Genomic DNA, 16,709 nt, shown 5'->3' with positions numbered 1-16,709 from the left:
GCCTCACTGAGGCGCGCGCGCGCGCGCACGGGCTCGGGTGCTCGCGGGTGGCAGTGGCACCACGTAGCCGCACCGCCGCCTCTTTCCACCTCTCTCCGCTCCGCCCGCTCCCTTTCCCCGCCCCTTCTCTGGCGGCTTGAGCCCAGAGGACCCCCGAGCGCTGCAGCGGGTACTTGGGGAAGACTGCAGGCGGAAGGAAGGAGGGAGGGCGCCCGGGAGCACGCAGCTTGGGAGCAGCCTGGCGGAGAGAACGCGATTGATGAGCGGCGGGTCCCTATCTGTCACCCGCACCAGCAGCAGACAGCTTCTGGACGCGCGCAGGGGAGAGGGTTGCTGTGGGGCGAGAGGGCTGGGTGAGTAGGGATCCGGCGAAGCCCCTGCCCCAGGACAAACCACCTTCCGAGTGTAACTACACTCACGCCCTCTCTTTTAACACTAGGTTACCCTGCAGGAGAAGACTCCGGGCCCCTGAGCCTGGTAGGAAAAGGTGGTAGACTTCGCTGGGGGCGAAAGGGGAAATGGGGAAAGTGAATCGGGAGGGTTGCAAAGGAAAGTCTCTTGAATCCCATAGTGGCTCCAACCCAGCTTTCCTGCCTGCCAGAGAAATGAAGTTTATTCTAGAAGTAAAGACAAGGAGGGAGACACAGTCCAAAGTAGTCCTAATCTGGATCATGACCCTCACCCCAGGATATGATGCAGCAACACAAACCCAAACATTAAATGCCCCCCCGCCCCCCGCCCAGATGGAATAGTGCCCAAGGAACTTGAGAGGTTCCTAATTCTTAAAAAATCCAAAATGAGTTTCAGGATGGCCATCTGAGGAATCCGAACAGTGTTTCTAGATCATGAACCATTAAGCATTTGACCTCTGGAGAAAGATAAGAATGCATGTCTGGAAATTGTTTTAGAACTCTAGCTGTGAAGGCGTTTCCTCTCTGCCCTCCTCCTGGAGCACTGTCATAGGTGCTAGCCAGCAGGTACCAGTATGTCGTGCAAGAAAAATAGAGAAGCGCTCAGACTGTGTAAACACCAATGGGTATTTTTTTTAAGGCTTCGAAAAGCTACAAAGGGAGATGAGATCAGGAAACTTTTCCAGCACCGTCCCGTGTAACCTGGCACTGGGAACAGAAATCTCCACGTTTCCTAAGCTCCCCAGGTGATGCTTAAGTACGTTTAAGTTTGAGAACCTTTGGCAAAGTATTTCCCTAGTTAAGCACCTCTCGCTTTTCTCAAAAACTGGCTAGCTAGTTGACAACCTACAGTCTAGCTTTGGAGGGACAAGATGTTACTTTTTCTTGCAATAAACCACACTTTAAGGTAGGTTTGATCTTGAAAGGGATTGATACTAGCTATACTGAGGTCACAGGGGGGAGCCAGGGTAGTAACAAAGGTGGGAAAGCCAGGAGATCCCACCCATTAAGTAACAGACCTATGGCAGTAGCTAACTTTGGATGTAATAATCAGCGTTTGGGATGAAATAACTCTCCCTTAAAAGCACCTTCTACCCACCCCAAACAGCATACTACCACCAATCTCACAGTCTTCAAAGGTAAGGTCTGCCCCCAGCAGCAGATTTCCAATTAACAGGGAAGCATTAACAAGGTTTGCCTAAGCCTATTAGTGCTGTATTGTAATTCCTCCTATAAATAAAACAGTCCTGCACATTCCTGGATAAGTCAGAGGAAAAGTCTGTCTTAAGCTGATGTGACACAATTCAGAAAAGGACTCAAAATTAGGTCCCGTTGCTGGCTGAGTTGATCCCTAAGCAGGATTCATCTTTAAAATAAAAATCAGTGGAGAAGAGAAAGTTCAGATAACATAACTCATTGGCAATTTAGAGAGGGGTGGAAGGGGAACTGGTCAACATATCATTTCACATGTCAAAAGTAGTTTCTGTCCTGGCTGGTGTGGCTCAGTTGGCTGGAGCATGGTCGATTCCTGGTCAGGGCATATGCGTAGGTTGCTGGGTTGGTCCCCAGCTGGGGCCCTGGGGGGTGGGGGGGGGGGCCGCAACAGATTGATGTCTCTCCAGCACGCTCATGCATGCTCTCTCTCTCTCTCTCTCTCCGAATTAAAAAAAAAAAAAAAGTTCTAGTAGGATTAATGAATTAAATATATTTCCTAAAGAAAACAGAATATTTGTTAAACCTCAGGCTAGAAGTATTTCTCAATTTTAAAGCAACAGAAGGAAATGATCAATGGGTATGACTGGTTAATAAAACTTCTATGTGTCAAACATTTTTTAAAAAACAATCCAAACCAGAAAAAGAAATACTGACAGAAACATTTTTAAAAGTCTGAATACGTATAGTATACAATAAGTAGCGCTCATACAGCTAAAGTATGTAGAGTCCCAATGATTGAATATAAACAAAACAAACAAGCCACATACAGAGAAATCAAACAGTAAAAAATATACTGTGAAAGTTAACCTTGCTGCTATCAGAGAAATAAACATTAAAGCAAAGATAGAGATATAAAGATCATGAGCACTAGTCAGCTCCCACACTACTGGTGCTGCTATGAAATGACATTGTCCATTTAGAAAGCATTTCGGCTGTACATCTCAGGTCTGCGTGCTCCTCTGTTTTGACTCAGCAGTTCCCCTTCTGGGTATCTAGACAAAGAAATACTCCAAAACGGGGGAAAGTTATGTGCTGCAAGTTGTACATCATAGCATTATCTATATTGCAGACTTGGCCACAATTTTAATGTCCTAGTGTAGGGGCTATACCCGGCCCCTTGTAGCCACCTGGACCACAGCGTCACTTCCCGTTTCCATGCCTTTGCACACATCTCTCCTGGTCTGTGCCTGAAGCACTCACCCTGCTTTTTGTCTGGGAGCCGCCTTTTCTTTCTCCTACACTTCGATCAGCACTTTTCCAGACTACCTCCTACAGTCCCATTTCCGCACTTGGAGACTGCCTGTAATTACTCCTTTACCTGCTCTTCTCCACTCCGCTTTGACTCCCTCAGGGGTGTGGTCCATCTCTCTTTAATCCTCTTAATCACTAGCTCTCCACTAATGTGGCAGGTGTTTGATAGATATTTATTAAAGGGATGGATGAATTACTTACTCAAACCTTTTACAGTCATTAAGGATAATGATTATAAACAGTACTATAGATGGCACTATGTATGGAATTATCTCAAAGTAATGTTGTTAAATGAAAAAATCAAGAAGCAAAACAGTATATCCAGCAGACTAACATTTTGTAAAAACTGTGTTGGTAGATTGAAATGAACAATTTATTTACACATATTTCCTTGTTAATGGGTAGGCTATCTAGAGATATGGATGGGAAGAAGACCTTTATTTTTTTAATATACCCTTTGTTTTCAACTTTTGAACCAGATGCATGATATACCCATTTCGAAAAATAAATCACTGTAAAATCATACAATTATGTTATATGGAGTTAATTCTTGCCAAATAATAACAGTTGTTAGATTGTGAGTGATTCTGGTTTTATGTTTCTGGTTTCCATTTTTTAATGTGCTTATCTTGCTTTTATAATCGTGAAAGTAAAATTATAAGCAAAGATAAATAAGAAATGAAATAGTCCTTATATTTATTTATCACAACTCCTTCATGGCTCAATGAATTCTGGTCTGTTTTAAGGAGACAAGAATGTGTGAGTACTTTCCTCCCTGGAAACTGTTATGGCTATCTCCTTTATAATTCTCAGGTTGAAAAATAGTTAATAAGTTTAATTACTGAAAAGCTAATTAGCCTTGCATCTGGCGGTAAGAACAGGTAAAGCATGTTCTAATGGTTGCTAGCTGAACACCAAGATATGACAACCGCATTTTAACCAAAGACACCAAATTTAATGAGCTTGTCTGTCTGTCTGTTTCACTCTTCCTGCCCATCTGCCCCCCTCCCACCTCTCTCTTTCACCATCTCTCTCGCTCCTCCCTCCAGTCCTGTTTTCCCTTCCTTCTCTGTAGCAAGCTCTGCAGATTGCCCGTACACATGACCTCCTTCCCCTCAGAACCCTGGTGCAGTTCCAGTGCCCACCACTCTTAACAGCTCTATGCTTTGGGAAAACCAGCCCCAAAGTCTGGTTTAGACATGGGCATGTGGCACCGTTCTGGCTGCTGCGATGAAGGGAATCCGCTAGGGACTTCCTCCCATCTAAGAGACAGTTTCATTTGGGGCTTGGATTGGCTCGTGTTTGGGTGTGACAACTGAATCCTCTACATACCAGGATGAAAGAGTGAAAAATGAAACAAAACTAGGCCTTCTCGACACAGTCACAGGCCGACAAGCCCACCTCAAGACTTCCTGTCCTATGAGACAACTTACTGGGTTAAGGCACTGTGAGAAAGGTTTTCAGTTTCATGCTGCTGACAGTATCCTGACTTCAACCCTCTCCTTCTGATGTTCTCTCCCAACCCTTTGATTTTCTTGTCTTGAAAAACCACCAGTGTTTCTGTGTTTCTCTCAGCACACCTTCTTTTTCTACTTTTCCGTCCCCTCTCTACTCTCTCCCAATGGCTCCTGTCTCTCTTGAACAACAATACGGGGGAAACCTCTAGCTTTGTCGGGCCAGAGACACCCACTCCTTTCTCTCAGACTTCTCAGCCACAACGTGCTTCCCCACCTCCAGCCCCATTTCTCCTTCATGGCTGACAGGCCTGGATAGATTCAGGTGGGGCCAGCCGGAGAGTCTGTCTCACTGCAGTTGGCATTCAGTAACAACACGATCCCTGCATGTGGCTGAAGGGGAGGCACTGTTTTTAGGAAAGCTGGGGGCCTGTGTTTCCAGGAGGAGGCCACAACGCTCACTGTCTCTGCAGAAAGAGGAAGGAAGCATAAACACTGAGAGAAACAGCAGCAGAGTGTGACAGCGTGGGCTGCAAACAGTTGTGCATTTTGTGCTCTGAAAGGCTTCTGGCCCTGCCAAAGGCATTCTGTCTGCCTGTGGATTGCTCCAAGAGGTGCCGGTACTTGAGGCTTATGAGATTTTTTATATAGATTTCTTCCATCATATCCCATGTTAGCTTTAGCTGCTTTGAAGTGGGCAAATCAAAGAACCTTGATTGAAACAATAGGTCATCTACCTCAAATCCATTTGTCATTTTTTAAATTGGCCATAATATAGCCCTTGCTGGTGTGGCTCAGTTGGTTGGAAAATCATCCCATAAACCAAAGGGTTGCAGGTTGGATTCTCAGTGTCTTGTGGACTGAATGATTGAGGGTTCGGTTCCTGGTCAGGGTACATGCCTAAGTTGTAGGTTCAGTCTCTAGTCAAAACATGTGTGGGAAGCAACTAACAAATGTTTGTCTCTCACATCGATATTTCTCCCTCTTTCCCTTCTTCTCTCTCAAAAATCAATAAATGTATTTAATTGGCCATAATATAGAAGTATATTTTTGTTGTATATAATAAAGATCATGCCTACTGTTCCTTAGTTGAAAAGTGAGCAAATTGAAATGCTATATTTCTCTAAATATACTGCTCCTCTGAGGACCAACACCACATTTGTGTCCCTCTTGCCCCATAGCCACACATACCTATTTAAGAAGATCAGTTTGCAGGACCCCAGGAAGGACATACAGAGAAAGTGAATCTGTCAAAAATATGATTAAAGAAGCTTATGTAGAACACCAACCGCTGTTTCACTTTTAAAAATCAATTATAATTGCTTATGCAATAAAATGAATTCTATATTTACAAAATATGACATCAGGCACTGGTGTTTCTTTTATTCTGTCTTTTGGGGGGCGGAAGTAGCACCTCATTATCCTCCGACTTTGGAATTAGCTAGGTCTGTGAACCAGGGTGCCAGGCCCTCACCTTACCAGGGCCTAGTGCATGACAGCAGTTTGGCCAATCAGGAGCTCCCTTGGTGTTACTGAGAAGAGGTGGTACGAGTCGAGAACTACGTGAAGATCATTGATTGTAGCCCCTAGACAAACCTGAGCCTGCCCTTTTAGACTTTGAGATCTGGTTCTCCTACCCTCCCTTTAGCCCCGTAAGCTAGGTCATCTCTTTCCACTGAATCCACTTTCTGATTAAATGACACAATGCCTGTTTCCACTGCTCACACAGAAAAACTCCTAATTAGTACTATATGAACTTTAAAAACTCTATTTTCAAAGAAAAATAAATATTAACTTTTTTCTGACTTAAAAGGTAAGATACCCTTACCATTCAGAAAACATTTCTAAAGAATTGCCCATGACACTTCCAAAGAAAGTGTAGCCAATTATTTTAACATATTTTATTCATTAATAAATATTTTTACACCATTGATCTCATTCTTCAGAGGGAAAAAATTTAAAACTAGTATATCTTCCATTTGCCAGTGCCCAAAAACAGCACAGAGAAAACCTCCATCGGAACAGAAGCAGGTCCATCCCAACTTCCGGAGTGGGGCTACCTGTCAGGACACTCACCTCACCACCCCACGCATCTAGACTTGGAATGTTGTACTTTGCCACCTCATCACTGTTTCTGTTCTTCTAGGCAAGCCTGCTTGCATGCTCCCTCACATCCACTCCCAACTCCAAACAATCTCAAAGTGCCATTCCCACCCCATAAACTTCACCCTTCCATCTATCACCAAATCAAATTATTTTTCAGTTAGCCACAATTCAACTCCTTATGAAATCTGTTCCCAATTAACATGAGGCATGTTAATCATACCCAGTAACTCCCTTTTTTACCATATGGTTTCTTTTAAAGAGCTTCTTAAACTTTGCTGCCCTGGCTGGGTGGCTCAGTTAGTTAGAGTGTTGTCTCATAATCCAAAATGTTCCAGGTCCAATCTTCAGTCAGGGCACGTACCAAGGTTGTGGGTTCAATTCCTGGTTAGGACACTTGTAGGAGGCAACCAATCGATGTCTCTCTCTCTCTCTCTCTTTCTTTGTCTTTCAAATCAGTAAAAACATATCCTCAGGTGAACGTTGAAAAAAATTTTTTTGCTTCTGTTACATATTCCTTTCCAATGGAACTATAATTGCTGGAACATTGAATTTATTTCCAGAAACAGGGACTAGATCTGAGCACATTCATCAGTTATCTTTTTAGGTTTTATTTGCAGAATCAATTGCTACAATGGCAAATATTTATTCATCCTGGCTGGTGTAGCTCAGTGAATTAAGGGCAGGGCTGTGAACCAGAGGGTCACCAGTTCAATTCCCAGTCAGGGCACATGCCTGGGTTGCAGGCCAGGTCCCCAGTAGTGGGCACATTAGAGACAACCACACATTGATGTTGCTTTCTCTCTCTTTCTCCTTTGCTTCCCCTCTTTCTAAAATAAATAAATAAAATCTTTAAAAAATTAAATATTTGTTGAACACAGCTCCTGCCCTAAGAATGCAACTGGAACAAATAGAGGGGGTACAACTCAGAATGGATCAGGTGCTATGATTCCAACAAAGCTCCATGTGTATATAAAAAGTGATCAGAATGGAATCTGAAATAAACACCTCTTCCAGTTCTGTTTTTCTCTTTTTTTTGTAGTAGCAGTAGTAGTAGCATTAAAGTACCATCTCCAGGAACAAAAACTAGTTATGTTAATCCAGGCTCAATGTCTTATATCTGAATCATTTATTTCAATGAGGTCAAGACCCTGAAAGTGTAAGTTTATACTTAACCACATGGAACAGCTGCTGTGGAAAACAGTTGGCAGTTCCTCAAAACATAAAACAGAATTACCATATGATTTAGCAATTCTACCCTTAGATACATACCCCAAAGAATGGAAAACAGAGACCTAAACAGATAATTTTATACCAATATGCTTAGCAGCACAATAACTAAAAGGTGGAAACAACTCAAGTTTCCACCAACAAATGAATGGATAAACAAAATGCAGCATACATGTATTGATGGAATATTACTCACCCTTAAAAAGCAGGAAATCCTGATACACATTCCAATGTGGATGAAACTTGAAAACATAACAAGTGAAATAAGCCAGACACACAAGGACAAATACTGTCTGGTTCCACTTATATGAAGTACCAAGAAAGGCCAATTCATGGAAGACAGAAAGTAGAATAGAAGTGACCCGGGGACTGAGGAACAGGGGAACTGAGAGTGTTCGTTTTATAGGTAAACATTTTCTGTTTGGCTGTTGAAAAGGTTCTGGAAATGGATAGTGGTGACTTTTGCACAATATTGGGAATACTTACTGCCATTGATCTAAATACTTAAAAATGATAAAACTGGTTAATTTTCGGTTATGTCTGTTTTTCACAATAAAAGGTCTACACTTACAACAAATAATAAAAACTGGGGAATAGTTCAAGATGTTGAAATATTGCTCTCACAAGTCTAAAGATCATTAAAATTAAATGTCCAGTACATGCATTCTAAAGCTATGAATTGTATGTGCCCTCACTTCAGGAAATCTAATAGAATTGCAAAAACAAAGAGGCGGTTGCACTTGCAGAGGGATTTATCCAAGAATTCCTTGTAGCAAGGAACTTCCCTAGTAAACTTAATTGTCCCCTCACTGATCAGGAACAACCCAACAAAGACTGTTGAGGGCAGAAACCTCTCTGGAATGCAGTGTCAGGGGCTGGGGTCCCTCTCTAGCATAAGGTCTCACACAGAAGACCAGCCACCAGCGTTTTTCCCCTCTCAGAGGACCTCTGGCCCCTCTCAAGCCTCCTAAAATAATCCTGCACCCCTTAGGAGAGCTGGAGATGTGCGAGGGAGCACAGAACTCCCAAGCGGATGACCTGAGTTTTCATTTCAATAGTTCAGCTACTTTTTCTATAAGAATGTAAACCCCTTGAAGGATCAGGTTTTCTTTGTAGTGTGCTGCCTTGCAAGCATTCTATGCATAGTGGGTGCATAATATTATTTACTGAATAGGTGAATTTAATATTCGCTTATGGCAGTGGGGGGGGGTCAAACAAAAATTGTTACAAAGCATTGGTGAAATCCAAATATACAGGAAATCTACTTGAGTCTTATGTTTTAAAGATTTTATTTATTTTAGAGATAGGGAAAGGGAGGGTGAAAGAGGAGAGAAGCATCGATGTGAGAGAGAAACATCATTTGGTTGCTTCTCATTCAAACCTGAAACCCAGGCATGTGCCCTGACCAAGGATGGAACTGGTGACCTTTGCTTTGTGGGACAACACCCAATGGACTGAGCCACACTGGCCAGGGCCTACTTGAGTCTTAAAAGTTCAAATAACCCACATGGTCTAAGAAAAACACTCCTTAAAACACTAAGTGAGGAAAATCTATGTTCAAGTGTATCAATCCTACCTTCTACAAAAGAAAGGATGTATTTTCTACTGCGTTTGTAACGCTGCCATGCACCCAAATCAGCACATTCGCTGGGCTCACAATAAACACTGTTGACAGAGTAAATGACAAGGCAAAAAATAGCTTGCAGAACTTTTCATATTTTACAAGTGTAGAAAGCATATTAAACCATCTGCTGATTAAAACTATGCATGTTTTGACTTGCATCTGAATCCAATTAACATACATGAATCCAGCATCTCCACATCACTAGATTCACAGTCATAGCCAATGTAATTTTCCATGTTTCTTCAAATTCATCAATTCCAGAGTGGCATAATTACGTTATTAAGCATAAATACACAGTAATAATTTACAACTAGAAGTTATTTTTGTTTTAGCTCAGTTTGACAATTGTTTATCCTCTTTAAAAAAAGGCATAAGTTCATTTAAAATCTAAAATTTGATGTTCAGGTTTGCTTTATAACACCTAACATTGTTGGTGGTGAAATGACACCAGGTGTTTGACTGGTGAAGTCAGACTGGACCTTGGTTCAGCGACCTTGGTTCTTGAGTTCTGCTAAGAAAGAATTCAAAGTTAAGATTCAAGCTAAAAGCAAAAGTTTGTTTGGACAGTCACTGAGGCAAATGTGACCTGAAAATGGGCTCCGGAAACAAGTTACACCAGCAAAAGAAGGGTCCTTGGAGCTTAAAAGAGAGAGACAAGAAAAATGCAAAAATGTGCCCGGGGAAGGAGGTGGGGAAAAGAGCAGGTGGGTGTACTACACAGGGAAAGTACGCTGGGTCCTCCCTCTTGAGGATGTTTATCTGGAGGTCAGAGGTCGCAGGGAAGATCCCAATAAAATATTCGTCAGCTCTCCAGATGGGCCTTTTCAGAGTCCTAGTCTCTACTGATTGGTCAGTGCCAGGGCGGGGAGTCATCAGTCACTGCACCTGGTCCTCAGGTCAGCCATGGCATTGCTTATCTGGTTTTGCTGCTTTTCTGGGCCTGGAGCTGAAACACAACTGAGGCCCAGATGTTATCTCTAGGGCTTAATGCTTAAGGAAGAGGCTGTGTATGGGCTTGTATGAGGCTGTTCTCTGGATCCCCTGTTCCTATACCAAGGGGGTTTACCCTGCATGACTAGCAACACACCAGACGAAGAAAAGCCAGGGGAGGATCTGAACCGCACAACCAACAATATTAGAGTTCAGGGGGTTAAACCGCATGACCAGTGAAATGCTAGGGGAGAAAAAGTTGCCCTGGGATCAAGGTCCTTGTTTTCCCAGTTTTGCTTGTTGCTAGGCACCCAGGCCTTAAAGCCCTGATGACCTTCTGTGCCTGGCCCATTGTCCTTGTTCTGCTATGTCTGTCTAACTGCCTAACAAAATACCACCATGAGAAACTAAAATGTGAGGTATAGAGCAGGAACTATTATCCCTCAGAATAATAAATTGGAATTGACCAAAGTAATACATGTTGCTTCCTAACACCTTGCTGTTTTATGTAACACCAGACATGTGCAGTTTTCCAAATTGCAGCTTCTATAACCTCAGGTTCTACCTGTCTCTCTGCTCCTGCTTGTCCATCACCACCTTCCCCTCGTAGGCCCCGTCTGGGACAGGGAAGATTCTCTATGAAGCAGAGGAACAATTTTGTGTACTGTTACCCTGATGGGCCAAGCAGGTGCCCCAGGGGGAAGGACACATGCAAACTGCCAATCCGGATCAGATGTACCATCAGGTCTGGGCCAGCCATTAAGAGGGCTCCAGTTTCTGCCATACTAAGAGACACCTGTCCCTCCCTCTTAACCCTGTAGGCCCCCAGGACTCACCACCATCTGAAGCACCTGTCTAGGAGCAAGCATGTAGCCTGGATGGGATCTCCAGCACCCAGCATCCCCTTGTATCCTGCTATTGACATACCTCTGACACTCTGGTCATTGGGTCCTCCCAGGACAGCTGGCATTGAGCCTATGAGAAAAACAGGAGTCTTTCTACCACCAGGTTTCCTAGCCTTGTCTGGTAATAAGTATCATCTAGGACTGTTGATATAATCACAGATTCCCAGGCCCTTTCCCTAGGTATAGATATTCAGTAGGTCTATTTTGGATTCTGAGGGTCCAGAACAAGGTACCTATGATATGCTTTAGTAATAGGTAGAGTACTTGAACTAAAGACAATTTTAGCTACAAGCTCAGGAGAAATTTGTGCCCCTCCCCTTAAACTAAGGAAGAATTTGACCTGAGGCCTTTCTCATAAGAGATTATCAGAAAAAAAAACTTATTTTGCCTATTTGTAGGGCAGAGAAAACTACTAATTACAGAACTTCTGCTCTTCAGCAATGCACTTTGGAGCCCCCAAGGGATGTTACCTCAGTCCCTACCTCAGGGCGTCTTAAGTACATCAGTCCCCCTTTCTATCTCTGAGCCTCTCCTCTGTGCACAGGGTCCCCGACTCCCTCACACATGCGGGGTTCCCATGTGCATGATATGAAGTTTGATTTTCTCTCATCAATCTACCTCCTATTGATTTGATTATTCAGACAGCCAAAAGAACCACAGGAAGGAAAGGGAACTTTCCCCCCCTTCCCCACAGGATTCAGGAATCTGAATTTTTGAAACTGTCCAGGTAATGCTTTTCACCAAGGAATTTTGGGAAATACTGAGTTCAAGCACTCTTCAAAATGTTCTGGAGTCTCCAGTGAGGGGAATTGCCCTGCATGTACTGAAGCCTTGCCTTCTGCTGGGATAATAAAGGTGAGTATGTTTTGGATACTAAAGGTGAGTGTGTTTTGTACACTAGGATGTCTTTGTAAATCCAGGGCATCTTGCTATTATCATGATCATATACCTTTAGCAACAGCCACCAGGATGTCATGCACAGCCAGGGGGAGCCTCTCAGTACCCAGGTCTAAGAGACCAACTATGTCCCTGAGGTCCTAGAAAATGGAGGGGATGTGGAGTGGTCAAACCAGAGGCCAGAGAAAGAAAGCAGAGTAAAGCCTGGAGTCTGGAAATTACCACACAGGAAGTTCAACCTACAGGTACCTTGGCTGTTAATATAAATCATAGGAAAAAGGAGGGAAATTGAGGGGGGTGAGATATAAGCAGCATGCATTTTCAGATATTAAAGACTAAATACATTAGCTGAATTATTCATTTATTGAACCTCCAATTTTATTTTTTAGTGCTACTATGTGAATGAATGTGAGTTGGGCTCTGAGACACATCTAGGTGCTGAGATAAGCACTGACCTGATGGGCTACTGTACAAAGGAGAGGGCCTGTGAGTTCGAATCATCCACCTGAGGTTGCCAGAGCTAGGGAAAAGTTTCTATCCCGGTGGTTTGCTGTTGACTTAACATAAATTAGAGATGGATGTAGTTAGAGTGTGGTTTTCCTTTATGGACACAAAGACCAGGCCCTTCCATACAATACTGATGAAGAAAATTTGCAGTGATACCAGAAATGAAAGTAATGCATATTCCTGCAGAGTGCTGGAAGATTACTTAGAAATAACAGTCACTCTCTTTTTGAAAGCTGGATATGAAGTTTTGAGCTAAATAGTAGCCTTCAGGATCACAGAGCATTAAGAAAAGGAAATTGTAACTTGCCCTGGCCAGTGTGGTTCAGTGGATTGAGCACCGGACTGTAAACCAAAGAAAAGGAAAACTATGCTCCAAGTTTCCTGAAAAAGACGAATTCAGTCTCTGTGATTAAGTTCCTGCGTAGTGATGGAGAAATTGCCTGGCTTTTTACGATCCCATCTAAAACCATGAGTATACAACTAGGTATTAGCAACTCCACTCAGCAGAGGCACGTTTTACAAATAAACAGCATGAATGAGTAGAACAGTTAAGTCTCCCAGATGCAACGTTTGGGAAGGTGGGGGAGGAACAAATTTTTCCCTACCCCCAAGGTTCTTCTGGCTGGTCTAATAGTCAAATAGATACGAGACAGAGTGGCAAGAGAAAATAAGCAAGTTTAATACATACATATGTATGGGAACTCTGCATACACGAGTCAAGAGACAGCACATGCAGAAGAGGTCCACAGATCTAAAGAGAATATGAGTATATAAGATATTCTGAGATGGGGGTGAGATAAGTTGCCTTGGGGGCTCCAAATTTCATTACAGGACAATAAGAAGCGGTGTTTAGTAAATAGAAGTTTGCCTTGCCCTGTAGATAAGTAAAAGGAAATTACCTCTGATTATCTCTAATGGGCAAGGCCTCTAACTCAAATTTCTTCTAGGCTGAAGTTTCTCTTGAGTCTGAGGCTAAAGTTGCCTTTAGCTCCAAGTAATTGCATAGCACAGTGGGACATCTTGTGGTGACTGTTTTTCGACCCCCACAGGAAGAATCCTTCAAGTTTCTGAATAAATTTTTATTTCTTTATTTTTAAAAGATTTTATTTGCTTAATTTTAGAGCGAGGGGAAGGGAGAAAGAAAGGGAGAGAAACATCAATGTGTGGTTGCCTCTCATGCACCCCCCAACTGGAGACCCAGCCTGTAACCCAGGCATTCCCCAGCCTGACTGGGAATTGAACAGGCGACCCTTTGGTTTGCAGGCCAGCACTCAATCCACTGGGCCACAACAGCCAGGTATGAAGAAGTTTTTTTGAAACAAAGGAATTCAAAGTTAATTCAGGAATGTATTTTAGCCTCTTTAGAAGCTGTGGTTTCTTCCATTGTGACAAACGTTCCCAAGCACTTGAGTCACAGCCAGAAGACAGCTTTGGAATAATTTGGAAGCATATTAGATGCCAAAATACGTTAAATACCAAATATACCTCAAATTGCCCTCCTTTGTCACATAAACTATGTGAAAGACACTTAATAATTTTCATTTTCAATTATACTTCCTTAGGTCTCATTACTTTTTCCTCACGTATATATAACAAAAAAAAGTTTTTCCATACCCATCCTGCTGATAAAATTTCAATCACTGAAACTTTCCCTTTAAAACTAACAAGGTTTTTTATCTCCTGGAGTTGGCCAGATAACGATTTTGCAGGCCACTCACAATTACCGGTGGAGCTGAAACTGGAGCAGCACAGATAAATGAGATCCCTGTAGATAAGCCACGGAATTCAGGGCAGTCTGGAGAAGCAGCCTCTCCCCTCACTTAACCTTGTACTGGAGCTACCTTGGGTAATTTGATTCCTGATGCACCTTTCTCTGTCAGAGTGGAAAGTAGACTTTAGGGAGATGTTAGACTGTAGAGGAGGAGGAAACACCTTGTGAAGGAAGGAAAACTGTGTGAGGACATAGAAGACCTACCCCAACTAATGTGCCACCTCAGGTCAGTTACTGCACTACTCAAAAACCTTGTTCCTTTGTGTCAACGGGAGGAGGTTAGACTGAACCTTCGAGACAGAGATGGTGATGGGGAAGAACTCTCCAAAGTCCCTGTTTGGGTGCAAGTGAGAATGTAACTGGGTTCCAGGCTGTGGTTCTCTCCAAATTGTCTACTTTCATCTGTTTACACAGTGGGGTTTCGTATATGATTTCATTTTCTGAAAGGTATCGCATGCTATAGAAAGTTTGCAAACCCCTGGACTAAATAAAACAACTGTTTACTTTCAGCTCTCACACCCTCTGAATCCATGATAAGAAGGATGAATTCCTGCTAAAGCAACTAGATATTGATGGAATCTGCAAAATAAAGACATTCCTGAAGAGTGTGTAAGAGGAAACGAAGAGAAGCCCAGATGGTATGCCTCTTCCAAGTTAGGAAAAAGAGTTGTATCTCTCTTCTCTTCTCACAGAAAACTTCTCCCCACTACCCAGTGAATTTCAGCTCTGGCCTTCCAGCAGAATTACCAGGGGTTTGTGCTCCAGCTCTGGGAATTTGAGCCAACAGTTGTGAGGATGGAGCTTTCTCAGCTGTTTCAGTTTGGGGTATGTGTTTGTGTGTTTTACAAGCCATAGGTGATATTGATGTTAACTAGGACTGAGAATCTCTGCTCCATTTAATCAAAAGATGTTAGTGGCCTCTCATAATGTCAGTTATCAGTTTTAGACAGATGACTACAAATCGAAATCTCTAGAAACAACCAGCTTCCATCTGGGTGTCTCAGCAGCCAGCCTTCCCTTTAATACCATTCTGTCAGTGGCACGGCCCTTCTTCCGGTGTCTCAGGCTCCCAGTGACCTGCAGGCATCTCTGACTCTGTCACTTCCTGTGCGGCCAGCATCTTACCTGCCCAAACTTCACACACCCACCCCTGTATCTGATCCCGAATCAGGCTCCAGCTTTCCATTCCTACTGCCACTCTTCAAATCAGGCTCCCTTTGTAGACATATTATTTATAGACACTTACAGAGGTCTTACTCTCCCATCTTCATCTACTTTGATCCGTACTAATCTGACTTTGTTAGCTCCTTGTTTAAATAACTACGGTGGTTCCCACTGCCTAGTCTTTCCAAATAAACCTCTTCATCTATCTTTTAGATTCCACAGTCTGAGCTTCCAGCCTCATCTTTGATTACGCAGCAGCATGAACACAATCCATCATCAGAGAGTATTTGCTCTTTCTGTTATAAACACATCCTAGGCTTTCCTGATTATGTGCCCTCACCCTTGCTACTCCCTCAGCCTAGAACACCCTCCTCATTCTATGCTACTTCCACCCTAAAGGCTCTCCAGAGCTTTCCAAGTGAATCTGTAATTGTGCAGGAACCTTATTTTCTTTAATTTGCTCTTTTAGTTTGATTTCTCCCCTTCGACTCAAACTGACCTCACCTAGCATTCTCACTCACCCCCCTCCTTCTCCCTTGCTCAATTATGAAGCCCTCAAGACAAGGAGATTCTGGTCAGCATCCAGTGGTCTTAGAAAAAGAGCCTCAGGTCTATTGGCCACAGAGAAAGCATTTAGTCAAACTAGAGATCATATGTAGGCCTCAGACGTGTTTCCATTCCAGACCTACCCCACTGACCCCGTTCTTGTGAAACCAAATAAAGCAATGCCATGGCTGACATCAGGACCAGAAGCAATGATCAACTAACCCCTGCCCCAGTGCCAACCAGTCAATAGAAACCACAGCACTGACAGTGACTCTAACGCCCTTAGTCACTATGTTTAATGATTTTCTCCCTATATAGTCCATCCCCTGGAAGCCATCAGGGAGTCAGGTCCTTCAGCATTAGCTCACCTATGACTCTGGGCATGGCGCCATCTTCTTAATCCTTATTTTCTTGCCTGCAAACTCATGTTCATGTCCTACTAGGCCTTGATGCTCACAGGCAAACAGACCACTTCAGTCAGGTAACAAATTTGAGGCTCAGTGAAAAACACTAGGCTTGACCCTCTGTCCTGGCAGTCACTATATTCTATCTTGTAACAGGGTTATCTATAGCTGTGTCTCATCCCCTTCACTGAGCTGTCGCTTCCTCAGAGCACTGCCCAGTGAGCCTTGTAGCTGTCTGGAAAGAGAGTGAATTTGGGCCAGAGAGCCCTCTATTTAAGTTATAGCTCTGCAACCTAAC

General features: G+C 43.1%; 1 long non-coding RNA gene across 1 annotated transcript; it reads left to right on the top strand.

Annotated features, from left to right (window-relative positions):
• Positions 1 to 7: 7 nt before the first annotated feature.
• On the top strand, positions 8 to 14,936 carry LOC118982179 (uncharacterized). The gene is made up of 2 exons (XR_005065494.1): positions 8 to 353; positions 14,808 to 14,936. It is a non-coding gene; the product is annotated as an uncharacterized LOC118982179 (long non-coding RNA).
• Positions 14,937 to 16,709: the final 1,773 nt, after the last annotated feature.

Source organism: Sturnira hondurensis, unplaced genomic scaffold (assembly GCF_014824575.4).
Source record: "Sturnira hondurensis isolate 20B ecotype Veracruz unplaced genomic scaffold, ASM1482457v3 Scaffold0025168, whole genome shotgun sequence".
Classification (NCBI taxonomy): domain Eukaryota; kingdom Metazoa; phylum Chordata; class Mammalia; order Chiroptera; family Phyllostomidae; genus Sturnira; species Sturnira hondurensis.
The sequence above is the reverse complement of the archived record's forward strand: the minus strand, read 5'-3'. Positions and strand labels throughout refer to the sequence as shown.